Source organism: Ceratotherium simum, chromosome 9, assembly GCF_057802395.1.
Source record: "Ceratotherium simum simum isolate JZ-2026a chromosome 9, ASM5780239v1, whole genome shotgun sequence".
Taxonomy (NCBI): Eukaryota; Metazoa; Chordata; class Mammalia; order Perissodactyla; family Rhinocerotidae; genus Ceratotherium; species Ceratotherium simum.
The window spans coordinates 35,300,694-35,321,865 of record NC_141908.1 but is presented as its reverse complement, the minus strand read 5'-3'; the positions used below and the strand labels follow the sequence as shown (position 1 = coordinate 35,321,865).

The following is a 21,172-nucleotide window of genomic DNA, read 5'->3' as shown; positions in this document are numbered from 1 at the left end:
CTGAGAGATAAGTCCTGGTATTGGTACCAAAACATTCATTCAGTAAGTAAAATCAAACAACATAGTGCAGAGTAAAAATGAGATCAAAATATATTTGATAGTAAAAATAAGTCACTAAAACCCAAATTTGGTCCTGTATCTAAACTAAAAATTTTAAATTACAAGCAGAACTCCACCCCCAGCACTCCCCATGATTAATGAAATGAAGCTGGGCTTCTTCCTGAAAAACTTCATAATTCGCTGAACCAAAAGAGAAATTCCTTTTGCCAGAGTCAGTTCTGTGAGTCTGTTAGGGACCAAAGCTTTGCATGTTATAACCCTGAAAGGGGATGAACTAGTTGTAATTAATAACTGTTAGATTAAGCCACTCCCTTAGCTAAACTAAAATCACACACACATACAGAATTAAATGTTGAATGCTGAAATTTGATAACCCCTATTTACATGGAAGCAATTAAATGACCACCACAGTACTATTAACCAGTTTCATCTACTCAAAATCAGTTTATTTGTAAAATTTCTTTAAATACTTTATCCAGGCTTTTTCTTGACTGTCATTATGCATTAACGTAGTCTAATTATTTATGACAAAGTTTCAAGCTCTTAAATATAAGCAACATCACTACCTTTATTTTACAACTTTAGGACAAAATCATTAAAAGATAAAAAGTTCTATCTTTTGAGAGTTAGGTGGCTATGTGAATCCAGCATACTGTCTCCTCCACACACTAGATGTCACTGCATGACCTGAAATATTGGCTGTAATTTGATCTATTTCTTTATTGTTCTTACAAGCAAAATTAGCACAAGATACAAAATAATCTCAAGGTATGTTTCCCAAACAACAGGCACCATTGCTTGTATTTGGCTAATTGTACCCATAAAAATAAACTCTTTTTTACTTCCCCCAGCAATTTTATACATTAAACTACAAAACAATATTATAGTTTTTCTTTTCTTCTCCTCTTCCCATATTCTAATATCAAATGGAAATGTCTGCATTTAATGAGTAAATAATGATCCCTATTCTAAAAGATGCTGAAAGAGACTTCAAGAAAAAAATAAAAATTAGCTAATGGGCTTAATGTGTTTCCAATTCAACATACAGTTCTATGAATCAAACATCAGTGGGCACCAGAAGATCTAAACATGAAGGAGATATAAACAAAAACTGTGGAAACATAGAGGAAGAGGCTCTTGTAGGCGGACTATAGGATCTAATGCCATAAAGGATTTAGGCAACAGACATCAGCCCCAAAAGAAATACAGCTCATCTTCAATTGAAAAACTCATATATTTGAGGTGGTTTATTACTTGTCCTTCCTTAGCTTAGAGCATCATTTATCAACTATATTTAGTGCTCAGTGAGATGTAAATAGGTGTTCAGCAAAAGTGAGTTCTACAGTCAAAGAAGTTTGGGATACATTTGGCTATTAGAAAAACCAACAGGCACATTTTAAATTGCAGAATTTCTCAGAGTTTCTAATATTTGAATGTGGATTATAAATCTCTAAAAGGGGAATACGGTACCTATCATGTCTTATTTAACAAGTGATATCATCTTAAGGAATACTGGTCTCTCACTGAACAGAGTTTTACTGAAGAGCAGTAGAAAAAATGGCAGTGGATGCTTGGAATGTGAAGATTCAATATTCTTGGCTTTTAACATTTTATAAATTTAAGAAAAAATCCATGATCTTATTTTTACTTAATTATTGGAAATTAATAGATCTGAAAAAACTATATTAAAAAGCTAGGATATTTTTTAGTTTTGATTTTTCCTTTTTGTAAGTAATTTTGATATAAGAACAAATGAATGCCTCTGCCATTAGGGGGTCCTTGAAAAGAAAAGGTTCAAAAAGCATTGTCTTAGGAGAAACCATGGATTATGTGAACTTGTTGAGCTAAAGAAAACAGGACAGAGCTATGAAGAACATATTGCAATAGAGTCTGTTAATGGGGCTTGGGGAGAGTCAAACGCTAAAATCTTGTCTGAACATTGGCAAACGATCAGCGTTGGGTTTCTTCCATTTGCCCCATTCATTTCTTCTCCATGCCCCACACCACCCTGCTTTCTGCTAACGTAGACTGATCTGTATGGACGACATCAACAGGGCTGCTATAACCTCTGGTTTACTGGTAGTTTAGTCAATGGGAGCCCTGCCTGGCAAAAGCACAAGGGAGGAAGAGTGAGGTCAAGATATTTATTTTCCTGACTCCTTCTCTGCGTGCTTACTTCAGGCTAACTTTTCCCTCAATGGAAGGTCATCGCTCCTCTCAAGTCAGCCTTTGGTGAGTTTGACAAATGTATATACACAGAAAACCACCACTACAAACAAGATTAAAACAAAAAATTCCTGATGCCCCCTTTGCATTCCGTCACTCCCTCCTGGCCTCAGGAAATCATTCTTATATTTTTTGGTTCTATGGATTAGTTTGCATTCTCTAGAATTTTATGTAAATAAAACCAAATATTAGGTACTCTTTTGTGAATGGATTTTTTTCACTTAGCATTTTCAGATTCGTCCAATTTATTGTTTGCATCAGCAGGTTTCTTTGTGTTTTCTGTTTGTTTTGTTTTTCTGAAAAGTGTTCTGTTGTATGCAGAGAAAAAATCTGTTTGTCCATTCATATCTTGATGGAAATTAGGGTTGTTTCCAGGTTTGGGCTACTATGAATTAAGCTACTATTAATATTCTTGGATAAGTCTTTTTCTGGACAAATTTTCATTCTCTTAGGTAAATGCCAAGGAGCAGAATGCATTAGTCCTATAGTAGGTAAATGTCCAGCATTTTAAGAAAATGCCAAACATTTCTAAAGTGGTTGCACCATGTACAATTCTACCAGTGGTGTATGAGAGTTCCAGTTGTTCCAAATATTCACCAACACTCAGTATCTTCCATCTTTCAAATTTTAGCCATTATAATAAAGGAAGAGATAAAAAATGAAAGTCAAATAATCAAGAAAAAGAAGTAAAATTGTATCCAGTTTCTGACATGATTGGTTAGGCTGGGTAGTGATATCTCATTGTGGTTTTCATTTGCATTTTCCTGACTGAGATGTTGAAAACCTTCTTCCGTTGTACTTATTGTCATAGGCCTTATTGTCTTCTTCCGTTGTACTTACTGGTCATTGGTAAATTTTTCTTGAGAAGTGTCTATTCAAATCTTCTGTCCATTTTTATTGATTTCTGGCCTCCTTGTTATTGACTTGTAAGAGTATTATACATATTTTGGATATGCGTGTTTTCTCCCACTTTGTGGCTTACCTCTTTGTTTTGCTAAAGGTGTCTTTCAGAGAGCAAAAGTTTTAAGTTTGGATAAAATCCAATTTAACCTTTCTTGTCTTTTGTGGCTTATGTTTTTTGTGTCTTATCAAAGAATTGTTTGCCTATATCAAGGTCACAAAGATTTTTCTCCTATGTTTCCTTCTTGAAATATTTTTTTTACATTTAGATCAATAATCCATTTCTTGTTAGTTTTTCTGGTACAGTATAAAGCAAGATTCAGTACTCATTTTTACTCACACATTTATCCAGTTGCCCAGCAACAATTTCTTGAAAACTTTTCTCTCCCCGTTGAGTTGCTCTCGAGCATTTGTTGGACATCAATTGGCCATATACGTATGGATCTATTTCTTGACTCACTATTTTGTTCTGTTGATCTTTATGTCTATCCTTTTGTCAATACCACAAATAAGGTAGTGTATGTCCACTAAATTTGTTCTTCTTAAATTGCTTTGAGTATTACAGGTTGTTTTAATTTTTATATAACTTTTTAGAATCATTTGACCAATTTATATTTTAAAAATGTCTGTGGGAAATTTTGATTGGAATTGTGTTGAAAAAAATAGATATATATAAACTTGGGGAAATTACCATTTTAACAATACTGAGAATTTAAATGCATGAACATGGTATATCTGTTCATTTACCTAGGCCTTTTTAATTTCTCTCAGTGATGTCCAGTCACTTTAAGTGAAGAGATCTTGTCCATCTTTTGTTAAAATTATCCCTAAGTATTGTTTGTTGCTAGTACACAAAAATTCAATTGTTTTTTTTTTGCATATTAGCCTTCTATTCTCTGACCTTATAAAATTCACTCATTTGTTCTAGAGGTTCTTTTTTAAATTCTCTAGTTCTATATAACTAAGCAATTCATCTACAAATAGAACATTTTATTCTTTCTTTCTGAACTTTATAATTTTTATTATTTTTCTTGGTTTATTGCAATAGCTAAAATTGCCAGTACCATATTGGATAGAGGTCATGAGAGCACATTCTTGTATTGTTCCCAATCACACGGGAAAATGTTCAGAAAAACATTGACTGAAAGTTTTTGGTAGATGCCTTATATCAGATGGAGAAAGTATCTTTTTATTCCTAGCTTCTTGAGAGCTTTTGTTGGAAATTGGTGATTCAACACATATCAAATGCTTTTTATATGTCTCTCAAAACAATATGTTCTCTCTTATTCTGTTATCATGGTGACTAATACATTGATTGACATTTTTTAATGTTAAACCAAGTTTGCATTCCTGAGATAAACTCTACTTGGTTCAATATATTTTTCTTTTCATATATTGTTGACTTTGATTTACTAATTTTTATTAAGGATTTTTGCACCTATGTTCATAAGGAATATTAGTCTGTAATGTTTTTATTTTTGTAATGTCGTGTCAGGTTTTAGTATTAGGATTATGCTGGCCTTATAAAATGAGTTGGGACATGTTTCCTCTTGACTATTCCAATTTCTGCAAGATTTTGTGTAGGAGTGGTTTTATTTCTTCTTTAAACTGTGATAGAATTTACCAGTGAAATCATCTGAATTTTTCTGGGTGAGAAGGTTTTTTGATTTAAAAAATTAATTTTTAATAGATATAGGCCTAGGAAGATTTTCTGTTTTACATTGTGTCAATGTTTGATGAGTTACATTTGTCAAGGAATTTGTCCATTTCGCTTAAGTTGTAGAATTTTTGGAATAAAAGTTTTTGACAATATTCTATTATTTTCCTTTTAATATTTGTAGGATCTGACATTTCTAATATTGGTGATTTTTCTTTCTCTCTCACTAAACCAGTGATCATTTTTGCTTGGGGTTTATCAGTTTTGTTGATATCTTCAAAGAACTAGGTTTTTCTACTAATTTTTCCTATTGTTCTTCTGTTTTCTATTTCATTGATTTCTGCTCTTAGCTTGATTATTTCCTGCCTTCTGCTTATTTGGGGCTTGTTTTCCTTTTATTTTTCTAGCTTCTTCCATAGAACTTTAGGTCATTCACTTTGGGCCCTTCTTACCTAACAGCATTTAAAGCTGTAAGTGTCCCCTAAACACTGCTTTTGCTGCATTCCACGTACTTTGGTATACTCTTTTCTCATTATCATTCACTTTGAAAATTTTATTTTTTGTGTGTTTTCCTTTTACTCATGGATTATTTAAAAGTAGGTTGTTAAATTTCCAAATATTTGGGGTTTTCCTAGATGTTTCATTAAAACTGTATACTAATTTAATTATCTTACCATCAGAAAATATGCTCTATGACATTTCAATACTTTTAAATTTAGTCAGACTAGTTTTAGGACCCAACAAATGATCTATCTTGATGAATGTATCACACGCACTAAAAAAGTAATTCTATAGTTATTAAGAGTAGTTTCTATAAATATCAATTGGGTCAAGAGGGTTGCAGCTCATTTTTTTATTTCCCCCAGCTCTGCTACTATTTCCACTTTTACATGAAAATTATTTTCTTTTTCTTTGTTGTTCCTGTTCTGCTCAATTTGTTTCCTATTCCAAGCAGGGTGGGGCTTTGACCTGGGAGAGAGATTTGGCTGATTCGCTCTGAGAGTTCACGGTCTCAGGCTTTCCTGCCAGCTCCTTTAGTGTTTTCTGTGGACGACTTATACTCACCCCATAGTGGATTGTGCAGACCAACCCATAAAGTTTTAGCTGATGTTTTCCAATTGCTTCAGTGAGCTTTTGGATGAGTACCTGTGAGTTGATCTGGCGTTCTCAGGTTCTTCAGATACTCTGTTGCTTTCCTCTGCTTCTTCCTGCACAAATGCTAATACTATACTGATCTTACAGCTGTTGGTGTTTTGTCCTATACTTGAGGGTTAATGGGAATACTTTGTCACCTCGTTTTGTTGTAGATGCTGCCCTTGGGTTTGATTTTCATATCTTAATTGTTCTGTGTGTTTTAATGGGGGGATTTGAGAAGTTACTCCACCACCAGCATCGTCCTCCCAGAATCCTCTGAACTCTTTTTCAATATTTTACTTATGTGTACTTCTTTATATGTAGTTTACCATTTTAGTCACTTTTTATAATTAATTTTTAAGTTGGAATTGCAATTTTATTTTTCCCCAAACAACCAGTTTCCCTGGCTCCATATATTATAAAATTCATCTTTTGATTTGAAATTCTTAATTTATACAGAAATAAACATAATATGGTTTGGATCTGTTTCTGAGTTTTCTAACATGCTCTTCTGGCCTGACGTATCTTTCATTAGCACTGTATTGTTTTAGTTCTTGCAGGGAAAGTCTATGCTCATTAATATCCCTTTCAAAATGACATCAGATATTTTCATAAGTATTAAAGTAAATCTCTTTGGGATTTTGACTAAAATAACACTGTATCTTATAAATGAATTTAGATAGAATTAAGATCTTTACTATGTTAACAACCTCATCTAGGAATGTGGTATATTATTTGTTTATTCAAATCTTCTTTTATGTTTCTTAGTTAAGTTTTAAAGTTTTCCTCTGTAAAGTTTCACATTCCTTATGTTTATTTTATGCATGTTATATGTTTCATTGCTATCATGAAGTGGCTCCTTTCTAACATATCATAATCTGTTATTGCTAGGTTAAAGGAAAATTATTATCGCATGTTGACCATTTGGCTTTTTTCATTTAACCTCCTAATTGGATAAATTGTATTCATATATAACAAATTAATATGTGGTATATTAATATATTTTATAGTATTAAGTCATCTGCTTATTCTTAGAATAAACCATAATTGATTGTAGTATAGAATTAAGATGCTATTAGATTGAATTAATAGGTATTTTCTTTATAATTTTGAATTTATTCATAAGTAAGATTAGTCTGTGGTTTATTTTTGGTATTATCCTTCTAAGGTTGGGGTCACAGAGTGGAGCCCCATTTGCAAAATGTATAAAGAGGCTCTTCACCTTTATCTATGATCTAGCACAGTTTATAAATCATGAGATGATTTGTCTCTTAAAAGTCTGACTTAAGAGTAAGATGATTTGAGACCAATATCTTTCTTGAATGCAAATTTTTAATTACTTTTACAATATAGTACCTGAGTTTTGACCTGCTAGATTTTCTTATTCTTGGGTCAATTTTGGTAATTTACTTTTGTCTAACAAATCAACAACCCTTTAAAATGTATTTGCATAGAATTTTATACAATATTCTCTTACAGTTTTGAAAACTACCTCTAGATCATAGTTTTCTATGGCTGCTGTAATAAATTACAACAAACTTAGTGGCTTAACACAACCCAAATTTATTATCTTCTGGTTTTGAAGTCCAAAATGGGCCTCACTAGGCTAAAATCAAGGTGTTGGTAGAGTTGTTTTCCTTTCTAGAAGCTCTAGGGGAGAATTCATTTCCCTGCCTTTTTCAGCTTCTAGAGGTTGCCCACATTCCTTGGCTCATGACCCACTTCCTCCATCTTCAAAGCCAGCAACAGTGATTAGAATTCTTCTCATATGATATCACTCTGCCCTCTTCTGCCTCCCTCTTCCCCATTTAAGGTCCCTTGTGATTACATTAGCCTACCCAGATAATCCAGGACAATCTCTCTATTTTAAGGTCAACTGGTTAGCAACCTTAGTTCCATCTGCAACCTTTCCCTTTGCTATGGAAGGTAACATATTCACAGGGTCTGGGGATCAGGATATAGACATATTTTGAGGGGTATTATTCTGCTTTACCTACTGTGATTATAAAATCATTCTTTTAAATTAACTTTTATAGTAATTGCATGGTACTGTGGTAAAAAAATTGCTGAGGCTTTTTTTTTTCCTTCTAATTTTAATGTAGTCAAAAGCCATTTATTCAGTTTCTGTGACTTTTACTGTGACAAATCCCTTTATTCATATTTTAGTCTAGATATTATGACTTATTTATGGAATGAATTTTATTTTGATATATGACATGAAATAGGAATCTAATTGAATTGAATTTGATCCGAACAATTTTCCCAGCACCATTTATTCTATAACTCATCCTTTCTTCTATTGATTTGTAATAGTTCTTCTATTTTCTCACTTAAATTCTTAAGCACACCCAAGTATTTTCTAGGTCATGTGTTCTATTCCAAATGAAAGTGGGCCCATATCTTACAGTATACACAAAAATCAACTCAAAATAGATTAAAGACAAATGTGGCCTGAAACTGTTAAACTCCTAAAAGAAAACATAGGTGGTAAGCTCCTTGACATTGGTCTGGGAAATTTTTTGCATTTGACAACAAAAGCAAAAGCAACTAATGCAAAAACCAGTGGAACTACATCAAACTAAAAAGCTTCAGCACAACAGACGAAATAATCAACAAAATGAAAAGGCAACCTATGGAATGGGAGAAAATATTTGCAAACCACATATCCAATTAGGGATTAATATCCAAAATATACAAGGAACTCATACAATTCAATAGCAAATAAATAAATAAATAAACCTTTAAAAAATGGGCAAAAGACCTGAATAGACATTTTTCCAAGAAGACATACCAATGGCTGACAAGTATGTGAAAATGTGCTCAGCGTCACTAATCACCAGGGAAATGCAAATCAAAACCACAGTGAGATATCTCTTCACACCAGTTAGGATGGCTATTATCAAAAAGTCAAAAGATAACAAGTGTTGGCGAGGCTGTAGAGAAAAGGGTATGCTTGTGTGCTGTTAGTGGGAATGTAAGTTGGTACAGCCGTTATGGAAAACAGTATGGAGGTTCCTTAAAAAATTTAAAATAGAACTATCATATGATCCAGCAATCTCACTTCTGGGTATATACCCAAAGGAAATAAAACTACTATCTTGAAGAGATATCTGCACTCCATGTTCATTGCATCATTATTCACAGTAGGCTAGATATGGAACAACCTAAGTGTCCATTGATGGATGAATGGATAAAGAAAAAATATATATACATGTTGGAACACTATTCAGCCTAAAAAAGAAATAAACCTTGCCATTTGCAACAAAATGGATGAACCTAGAGTACCTTATGCTAAGTGAAATAAGCCAGACAAAGAAACATAAATACCGTATGTTCTCACTTACATGTGAAATCTTAAAAAGTCAAACAGTAGCAGAGAGTAGAATGGTGGTTACCAGGGGCTGGGGAGTGGAGAAAATGGGAAAATCTTGGTCCAAAGGTACAAATTTTTAGATATAAGATTAATAAGTTCTAGAGACCTAATGTACAGCATGGTGATTACAGTTAATGATAATGTATTGAATACTTGAAAGTTACTAAGAGAGTAGATCTCAAGTGTTCTCACTATCCCGCAAAAATGGTAATTATGTGAGGTGATGGATATGTTAATTATCTTGATTGTGGTAATCATTACGCAATGTATACATATATCCAAACATCATGTTGTACACCTTAAATATATATTATTTGTCAATCATATCTCAATAAAGCTGGAAAAAAATAAGTTTGGAGATTAGTAATTCCAGTTGTATGTGGTAATTACTAATGACAGTCTATTCTGCAACAAAAAAATATATACTTGGACTGATAAAAAATAAACATGCCAGGGCCGGCCCGGTGGCAGAAGCGGTTAAGTGCGCGTGCTCCGCTGCTGCCGCCCGGGGATCGCAGGTTTGGATCCGGGGCGCGCACTGATGCCCCGCTTGTCAAGCCATGCTGTGGCGGCGTCCCATATAAAGTGGAGGAAGATGGGCACCGATGTTAGCCCAGGGCCAGTCTTCCTCAGCAAAAAAAGAGGAGGATTGGCAGATGTTAGCACAGGGCTGATCTCCTCACAGAAAAAAAAAAAAAAAAAAGAAAAGAAACATGCCCCACCAACCTTTCTCTAAAAGTCTAAGTGCTATCCAAACAATTTTTGAACAAGAGGGGACGTGAAGAGATGTTTAACATTTAGGAATTAATAATTTAAAAAATTGTTTTTCTCTTGGGGTTCTCAATTGTCTAGGTCTTCTAATATTGAAAGTGGCTCTGGATATATCAGAGATTCATCATCCAGAATTTGGATGCATTTCAACAATGTCACTGCATGAGCTCCATAGAGATTAAATACAAGGCAGGCTCTCCAGTGATGGTTTTGCAGATTGCAATCAGACCACTAGATGGATTCATGAACCACTAAAGACATCATTAGCTGAGTAGACCTGGAGCTGGTGGTGACTATCAAAGTGAAAGTGGGTCACCCAGCAGCCTGAAAAAAAAATTATTTGCAAAGCATCACAAAAGCTCCACTTGAAGCAGAGTATTATAGCTCTTGGTTGCTGAGAAACAAGAAGTGTCCAAAAGAACACCCTAGCAAGAAAGGCTCGGAGCCACTGCTCAGTATGAGTGAATGTGACATGCTGAATGCAGAGACACACTGCAGAAGAGGAGCAGTCACCACAGGAAAAAATCTGAAGTTCACTGGGTAGAAATGCCTTCTCTGGTCATTTCAGTCATGTTTACTGTGGGGAAAATGTCCTCTTTCACAAAATTGTCCAGTACAACTGAAGAAACTGAAACCAAATAGTGAATGCTTATGTTCTGGACACTGTCTTCAGTGAATTACAAAACAAAGTTCTAGAAATGAGGAGCCACCTCCATCCTTGGGCTACCAGGAATCTCTAGTGTGATTTATTTACCATCTAAGGTACTTAGCACGATTTACCATCTAAGGTACTAAGGACTTCGTGGCGTTTTCATTTACCTTAATAATTCTTTTCTTTTAACTTCTGTGTTTTTCTTTATTTATTTGAGGAAGTTTGGCCCTGAGCTAACATCTGTTGCCAATCTTCCTCTTTTTATCTTTTTTTCTCCCCAAAGTTCCAGTACACAGTTGTATATGCTAGTTGTAGGTCCTTCTAGTTCTTCTATGTGGCACACCGCCTCAGCATGGCTTGATGAGCAGTGAGTAGGTCTGTGCCCAGGATCTGAACCGGTGAACCCCAGGCCGCTGAAGAGGAACACATGAACTTAACTAGTATACCACCAGGCTGGCCCCTTCCTTAATAATTCTTAGCACTACCTGCAGATATTTTTTCTAAAATGCTAATGTTTGCTGCTTAAAACCTTAATGTCTCCCCTTTGCTTTCCAGTGGAAATCCAAATTCCATAAAATAACATAAAAATCTCTTGATGGTATGGCCTCTTCAAACTCTTTAATCATTCCCCATCTTGTAGGAGTCAGTACTCGAAAACTGCAGAACTACTTGCAGATATAAAAAGTAAAATACATCTTTTCTCACATCTTGGTGCATTCAGCACACTTCACCTGGCTAGCTCCTCTTCTATTCATCCTTCATACTCAGCTCACTGTCAGGTCCTAATCACCACCCTCCCAATGCATCTGGATTAGATGCTCTTCATTATCTCCCATAGAACTTAGTCTAGAATATTTGCCTCTTTGACGGTCTGACTTCCCAAGTACTAGAAGGCAGAGACTGCATCTTTTAGCTCTTGTCCTAGTCTTTTCAGGCTGCTATAACAAAATACCATAGACTAGGTGGCTTAAACACTAAACATTTATTTATCACAGTTCTGGAGGCTGGAAGTCCAAGATCAAGTTGCCGATAGGTTCAGTGTCTGGTGAGGGCTCTCTTCCTGGTTCACAGATAGCCGTGTTCTCAATATAACCTCATACGGTGGGAGGGGCAAGGGAGTTCTCCGGGCCTCTTTTATAAAGGCACTAATCCCATCGATGAGGGTGGACCCCTCATAACAAATCACCTCCCAAAGACACCACCTTCTAATACATCACATTGGAGGTTCGGATTTCAACATATGAATTTTCGGGGGACACAAACATTCAGTCTATAACAGCTCTATGCCCCTAAAAAGTGTTATATACATAAAATGATCCATAAATGTTTCCAGAATAAATACAGCAATTAATTGTCATTAAAATCTCGAAGGGAAAGTAGAAATTGTTAACAGATAAGGAAATTGAGCAGTGATGCTTGTAGGCGACTTGTCCAACAACATCGATCACATTGACTTTTAAAACATCTTTCAAGACAGATTTTCAACTGCAGCATCACAGGTGTGCGTACAGTAAATGTTGGACCATTGCTGCCACTATTAGCAGTGTATAAATACAGAAATGCTGCCACTCCTGCTTGTTATCTGAAAATAGGTGACCTTCATTGTTTCCCTTCACTGTGCCTACAAAATTGCAGAAGACATAAATCTTTATGAGTTCAAATATACAAGTCTCAATTCAACATGCTATGGGAAAGATTTTGTTTTCCTCCTTTGCTTCCAGGATGTTTTCTACTTCATATTTTTCTATAAATATTGGAGGGAAACAGCACACACTTGTCCTATGGAAACAGATGTAATCCTGCCTCAGATTGATTGAGCTGAAGCTGAGACATTGGAGAAATGGCATCTTTCATGTCTTCTTGCATCCACCTGCTTCTCCCCATTTTGAGGCTTCGTGCAAGTCCCATTTCTTTAATGTGGGAAGGGAACCACCAGTGGCACTAAAGGCTTTAAGCAGCTCGATGACTTTTTCACTTTAAAGTCTAAATCATGCAGACTTTAAAGAGTAGGCAGAAAAGCAGAATGAAATAATGACAAAAATTCCGCAGAGGCAAAAATTGTCTATGCTGCACATCTAAAAATAGGATGCCATAGGCTCATGATGTATCATTCTGAAAACTTCTCGGCATGTTCAGTGGTCAGGGTTTTTTAATCAAACTCGAGGGTGAGTTATTACATGCTTTTCTGGCCCTTTATTTCGACAACAGTAAAAAGGTATTAACGGATGAGAACATTGTAGCTGCTACTCACTGGATGATTCCATGTGCCTGTGCATTGGAAGAAAGCTCTGACTCAGAAAGGTCACCCGTGTCACACCAGGACAGTCTTCACTCTCCTCCCACAGAAAGAAGCTGACCGTCACCAGAAGGCATCAGGTCAGAGATCCAGAGAGGGTATTTAAATAAAAGAGGAAGATGCAGGCGCTTGGTTTAAATTTTATTGTTTCCCCCACTTGCTGACTGTTTTTCCTCTGAACTACCTTTAACAAAATAGAAGCAAAAATCAAAAGATAAATTAGACAGATGCAGTCTCTACCCCAAAATCTAAACTTTAGAAGCTTAAAGTTTAAAAATTTCATTAGAAATGAAAGTTTACTTATTTTCTATTGTAAAGAACTCAATGCCTGAAATCCCTTATTTAAGTTCTAAACATTAAAATTTTGTCAGTATTATTATTTACCTATTAAGGGACTAATTAGGATGCGGGCAAAGTTATGCCAAAATGCCTTCCAGATAGACCATTGTGTTAAATGTAAAGCAATGCAAATATAAAAGATGTTTTAAAAATAAAAATATATAAATAATAAATTCTAGATGAGGGTAAACTTTCTAAATTGAGGAACAATGAAAAAAATCCCTTCTCAGTCCAGAGCTTCCCAAATACATAGCATGCATTGGCTTTGCTGATGGTAGCAATACCCCAGGTAATAATTTTTTTGCATAGGGTCAGGGGCCAGTAGCTGCAAAACACTTCAGCTTACTTTTCATCCTGCAGTGAATTCTGGGAGACACTCTTCTTTCCATCTCTTAGAAAACTAATTCATTCTTTTCCTAAAAAAAAAAAAAAAAACAGCTTTATTGAGATATAATTGATATACATATTTATTTGCAATTTGACGAGTTTGACATATGCAAACGCCCATGATCCCATCACCACAATCAAGGTAAGAGACAGATCCAACACCTCCCACAGTTTCCTTATGTCCCTTTGTTTTTGTATTTTGTTTTGTGGCAAAAACACACAACATGAGATCTACCCTCAACAAATTTTGAAGTACGTGTTAGTATATTGCTAACTATAGGCACTATGTTGTAAAGCAAATATCTAGAATTTATTCATCTAGCATAACTGAAACTTTATACCCATTGAACAACTCCCCATTTTCCCCATCCCCCAGCCTCTGGAAACCACTGTTGCATTTACTGCTTCTATGAGGTTGACTATTTTAGATACCTCCCATCAATGGAATCATACAGTATTTGTCCTTCTGTGACTGGCCTATTTCACTTAGTCAAGGTAGGTTTTATGTATCAATAGGGTTGGTTTACCTTTTTTTGTGTGTGTGTGAGGAAGATCAGCCCTGAGCTAACATCTGCCAATCCTCCTCTTTTTGCTGAGGAAGACTGGCCCTGAGCTAACATTCGTGCCCATCTTCTTCCACTTTATGTGGGATGCTGCCACAGCATGGCCTGACAAGCCGTGCATCAGTGTGAGCCGGGGATCCGAACCGGGGCCGCCAGCAGCGGAGCGCACACACTTAACGGCTATGCCACGGGGCCGGCCCCATAACTTTTTATTTCATAGGAATTCATTTTATTTTATTTTATTTCCTTCTGTTTGCTAAGGTTTTATGGCTGATCAGGAGAATGAGAGCATAGATGCGTTTGCCAGTGTGAATGGACCATCAGCCTCCACCATCCTCTGCTCACCATCCTTTTCCAAGATCAGCCAGGCAAATTTACAATATGGATGTGGAAGGTCTCCCAGGCTGGGTTATTTCTAAATGTCTTCTGGTGGATGGCTGTATAATCTATATAATCTGAGACTCAGAATAGCTTTCCTGTACCTGGCCCCTAATGAGGAGGAGAAGGCAAACTCAAAATGCCTGTACTACCGGGGCTGATGTTGGATATAAAATGTAGACGTATTTTATTAGGGAAACTGTTAATTTTATGATAGCAACTCTAGACTGTTTATAAGATGGAAAGCTCATATATGAATTTGCAACAATTTCACACCCCAGTTTGATGCCTTGGCCGATGTTACAGGAGCATTCTGCAAGATCATTAAAGCAGAGCCAGGTCACAGCGTGTGTCCCCAGTGAGCCACCTGTGAAAAGCAGCTGCGCTAGAGACCTGTCTGAAGCTGTGTCCCCAAGATGGGTCTTATGTGAAAGAACTTTCTCCCATGTAATAAATGTGCGTTTTTTCCTTGAAATCATAAAAAATAAAAGCAATGAAAGAAATCACAGATGAAAATATTGATGCATTTACATATGTAAGAAAATTCCATATACCCAAAAAGAATATAGCTCAATTTAAAAGGCAAATGAACTGGAAAAATATTTACAAATATGTCATACGTCGGATTAATACATTTGATAAAGAAGACTTATTCTAAATCAACAAATCAATGTTAATGATGACATGTCAGATGAGACATAGGCAAAGAACCTGAACCTTTAAACACAAAGATTACAAAGTAGGATACACAGTTCTATACTATGACATATATGTGGAAACATTGTCTGCCCCAATGGTAATATGCAACTTTCAACAAGGTACCATCTTTTCCTTATCAAACTTACAATGATACTTTTTAAAATCATAATACTTGGTGCTCCAGAATAGCATTTCCTGGGGTACTTGCTAAAAATATAAATTTATCAGACCTATCCCAGATCCACCAAAGCAGAATCCCAGCAAATGGACCCAGGAAGCAAGTTAGGGAAATTCTGATTCAATTGGTTTGAAGTAGGACCTGGGAGTCATTCACTTCCCATCCCCAACCTAGGTGATCTTAACATAAAGCAAGCTTGAAAACATTACTCTAAGCATGGTATTCAACCATGGCTGGTCTTTGAATCACCTGGAAAATTTAAGAAATACAGACACTTGGGTCCTACCCTCAGAAATTCTCATTTAATTCCTGTGGGTTCAATTCAGATAAAAAATTTTTTTAAAGCTTTTTAGGTGATTCTAAAATGTAGCCAAAGTTGAGAACACCTACTCAAGAGGGCATGATAAAATAGGTGTTTGTGGGGCCAGCCCCGTGGCCTAGTGGTTAAGTTTGGCACACTCTGCTTCGGTGGCTCGGCTCCAGTTCCCAGGCGTGGACCTATACCACTCATCAGCAGCCATGCTGTACTGTAGCAGTGACCCACATACAAAATAGAGGAAGACTGGCACACATGTTAGCTCAGGGAAAATCTGCTTCAGCAAAAAAAGAGGAAGATTGGCAACAGATATTAGCTCAGGGTGAATCTTCTTCAGAAAAAAAAAAAGAAATAAAAATAGGTATTTGTATGCTTTTCAAATACAAGTGAAGATTGGTATAACCCTTTTTACAAACAATTTGGCTATGTGTTGCTTTTTTTAAAAAGAAGTATTGTTTTCACTAAAAATTGTAATTTTGTAAATTTATCCTATCAGGGTAATATAAATATTGAAAACATTTATGAGAAAAACTGTTCTTTGTGTGTAACTGATTTCATAACAATATTTGAGAGCAACATAACTGCTCAGCTATAGGGCAATTGTTTAATAATCAATGGTATGTTCACATAGTGAAGTGCTATATACTCATTGAAAATGTGCATATAATAGGTTTTTTTTTAATGTAATGGCAAAATATAGGGTTAAGGGGAAAAAGTAAGGTATAAATTGTATTTACTGCATGGTAAAGACCAAGTTAAAATAAACATATCAAAAAGACAGGAAGAAAATATTCTAAATTACTAAGGGTGGGTATTTTTGAGCTATGGGGAGATGAATGACTTTCTGGGGTACTTTTCTGAGTTTCAGAAATTTATATAACATTTACGTTAGGTCTAATTAAAAATATATAGAATTTTCATTGCAGTAAATTACATAGAGCATAAAATTTACCATTTTAACAATTTTCAAGTGTACAATTCAGTGGCATCAAGTACATTCACATTGTTGTGCAACCATCACCACCATCCATCTCCAGAACTTTTACATCTTCCCCAACTGAAACTTTGTACCCCTTAAATAATAACTCCCCATTATCTCCTCCCGTCAGCCTCTGGTAACCACTATTCTACTTTCTGTCTTTATGAATTTGATTGTTCTAGGTATCTATTGTAAATGAAATCATGCAATATTTGTCCTTTTGTTTCTGACTTATTTCACTTAGCATAACACCTCCAAGGTTCATCCATGTTGTAGCATGTATCAGAATTTCATTGCTTTTTAAGGCTGCATAATAGTCCATTGTATGTATATACCACATTTTGTTTACCCCTTCATCCATTGATGGACATTTGGGTTGCTTCCACCTTTTGGCTATTGTGAATAATGCTGCTGTAAACATTGGTGTTCAAATACTTGTTACGTACCTGCCTTCAATTTTGGGGCGTATATACGTAGAAATGGAATTGCTGGATCATATGGCAATTCTGTTTAATTTTTTGAGGAACTGCCATACTGTTCCACAGAGGCTGAACCATTCTACATTCCCAGCAGCAATTCACAAGGGTTCTAATTTCTCCACATTCTTACCGTATTTTACATAACGAGGTCAATTACTTCACATGGAAATCTTTCTAAAATGTATCACTGAGTTTCCAGCCTTCTTAAAAGGAAAACGTTGAACCAAATTTAACCTTTTTTTCTTTTAATGACATACATATTCATGCCTCCTCAGGAGCTATTGCAATAAATTTTTATTTGAGATGTTGCTATGTGCTAGATACTATTCTCAGTCATTTCCATAGATTAGACCAATCCTTTCAAAATCCTGTGAAATATCATGCCCATTTCACAGATAAGTAAATGAGGTATACAGAGGTAAAGGAACTTTTCCAAGATCACACAGCTAGTAAGTGAAGACCGCGGGATTCAAAGTCCATTCCTTTACACATTTTGCTAGACTCCTAACCATTTGAGAATGTTTGTCTCTATATTAAATGTCTCCAAACTAATACTGTACATTCTTAGAAAATTCATGTATGTTGTTTAACGTTTTATTTTATTTTTCCTTCTGGTGTTACTCCTTGTAGTTGTAAAAGAACCTACCTCTAGCCATTTTCTCCTCTCCAATCGACATATTGATATCGATATCCTGTCATCAAGTAAAACAGATAAAGAAGAGAATTAAAACTATATGAAAAGTAAAAGTGCATAGGTTTGAGAGAGAATTCGAGGGGGCCAATCTAAGGGTAAAAATATATGAATTTAGGTATTTGGCTTTCATGATATCTATTTTGGTGGTTCAATGACATTTTGCTTATTTCTCGTTATCTTCTTGTGTTCCAGATGCTGAGTCTGCTTTTATGAATGAATGTGAGTGCTAACTCTTACTCCTACCTACATTGTGTAATATAATGTAATTTATTAAAAAAAAAAAACCTTGCCCCAAAGTAATAAATATCTTTTCTATGTCTGACATTCTCTTTTTTAAAACGTCTACTTAATATTTTCATAATACACACAAAGAGAGAACCAAGGGAAAGTCTTTTGATATTGAAAGTGTCTGGTCCTGTATCATCACTATTCAAACTATAGATCCAATGACTGCTGATTATAGATACCCATCAATATCCTCCTACAATTTATTATATTCCATAGATATATTTTCTGGAAAGAATAGACAAGTGTTTCTTTCCCTGTGTAGTATGTATAATGTGAAATGCTGAGCATTTAACTTTATGAAAATCAAACTTTCTTTCCAATGAAGTAGTAGAGGTCACTAGTTAAATACATATAACAGTGAGTCTTTCTATGTATTAAAACCTTATATTAAAAGTGAATTATCAGTATGTTACCCCATTCCACATCACCACGTATTTTTCTAGAAATTAAGTTTTTCTTTTTTTTTTTTGTGAGGAAGATCAGCCCTGAGCTAACATCCATGCTAATCCTCCTCTTTTTGCTGAGGAAAACTGGCTCCGAGCCAACATCTATTGCCAATCTTCCTCCGTTTTTTTTTTCCCCAAAGACCCAGTAGATAGTTGTATGTCATAGTTGCACATCCTTCTAGTTGCTGTATGTGGGACGCGGCCTCAGCATGGCCGGAGAAGCGGTGCGTCTGTGCGCGCCCGGGATCCGAACCTGGGCCGCCAGTAGCGGAGCGTGCGCACCCAACCACTAAGCCATGGGGCCGGACCTAGAAATTAAGTTTTTCTATATGAACATTTCTTAAAGGATTCTTTTCCACAGAATCTTACAGAAAATATGTAGGATTTTCCTAGGAAACAGGTGAATAAGTGGAGTAAAGCTGAGAGAAAAATGTTTACTCAAAACACAAAATGGAAAGATAAATAAAAGGTTTCTGTAGAAAAGCTCTAGCAGCCCAGATCCCCTTAAATCCAGTAATGAGTGAGTGATAAATGTAATTTTTGAACTGCTAGGTTTATAGTTAATTTCCATCCAAATACTCTGAGTAATTTTATTCAACAAAATCAGAGTGGGGAGGGGGGTGGGAGATAAAGGAAACACAACCACACTCCCAGAGATCAGAACTAGCTGATGGGAACAGCCATTATTTTCTTATTCACAGTTTTGTGGCTGGTTAGTAGTTAATGCTGAAAGAAGATGAACAAGTCAGAGCGTTACCTTATTTCTTTTAAGCATGTGCTTCCCAAATCTAAAGGGTTCATGATATAAAACCTCCACTGGATTCCAAGTTTTGATCATTTTAACACTGACTTCTGACTAAAACAATAATACTGTCAATATCAATAAATATGCTCAAATTCTGACAATGATTCAATTAACATTTTTACGAAATTTTTATAACTCAAGTCCTACCCTGCTGGACCTTACAAATGTACTATAATGTTTATAGTTTATATAAATGTTTACATATATATACATAATGTTTATGTTTCTGTCACATAAAGAAGGGACTATTCTCTCTCTATTCATCCACACTCATCTTCTACTAAACACACAATCCTGTGCAAGTTAATATCCCTGGAAGCCGACCTCTATTCTCCACTTTCTGCTTTTCCAAATTCCTACTACTTGCCTCTACCATTCATTCTAGTATTGCTTTATATTGTCTTCAATTCCTCTGTAATGTTTTCACATATACATTGTGTTTTATTGTTAACTATCACCCACATTAATTTCAGATAGACTGTATAGTAAGATTAAAATATTAAAAGTAAAATTGGAAAAAAATATTTTTCCAATCAGTTAATAATAATATGTCCAAAGAAGAAATTGTTGGGATTGGAGCATTCTTCAAGGCTAATATAATCGTGGGAAACTAGAGCAATAAACCAGGTGAGTTGTGGATGAGGCCCAGAAACCTGGGTCTTCAGCTATTAAACATCCCCCTAAAACAAAAATAGCTTTTTAGAAGGATCTAAACTTATTGAAGCTGATATGCAATCAACATCCAAAAGTTGAAAACTCTTAACTAAAGGATACTTTATTGTATTTTATGGTGGTCATGAAGTACTACAAAAACATTTAAGGAAACCTCTGAACATGTAATAAATGATATTTGGGGAGACAAAAATAAGAGGCTTTAACAAGTAAATAGAATGGAATTGAGAATAGAGTTGAAAATGGCAAGACAGCTACTAGGTTTTAATAGAAATGTAGTAAATATATTCTATCAAAAGTCTGGACTAGGCGTCAAGTTACTGGTTTCCAGCTGTTACAGTTGATAGGAAAAAGAAAGGGAAGGAAAGAAAGTAGAAAATAGAAAAGAAAATTAAAGTATTCTTCTAGAGCTTAAGAAACAATCTAACAGGTTTATAACATTTCACTGAAACCAACGGCAAAATCATAATGGGCTGAAGCCTCTATCAGTCCCCTAAAACATCTGTAGTTTTGTTTAAAATGACTAAGGCGAAATACATCAGCTTATGGGAAATGGGGGGAGGGGGCATCCAGCAGTTGGCCAGTGCTCTAGGTGATGGATGTTGACGTGCAATTCCCTTAAACAACTGATTTACTGCCAACAGAGAAAAACACTGGAAGCACATCCAAAAACTCATCTGCAATTAAGATGACAAGAGTGGCCACTCTGTCCACCTTCCCCTCCCTTACCAGAGAGGTGACCCCGCTCCTGGCAACCACCTCCACACAAAGGCCACAAAAGAACACCTCCTTCCCCTAACCCCCTGTCCTTTGCCTCAAAAATCACTATAAAACCTGCCTTACACAGTCTTCCAATCGCTTCCTTCCTCCCTCTCTTTCT

At 35.6% G+C, this 21,172-nt stretch overlaps 1 protein-coding gene across 2 annotated transcripts in view; it reads right to left on the bottom strand.

Annotated features, from left to right (window-relative positions):
* Positions 1-21,172, bottom strand: part of GALNT13 (polypeptide N-acetylgalactosaminyltransferase 13) — a 919,989-nt gene that overhangs the window by 719,308 nt on the left and 179,509 nt on the right. The gene's annotated exons all lie outside the window — the stretch shown is intronic.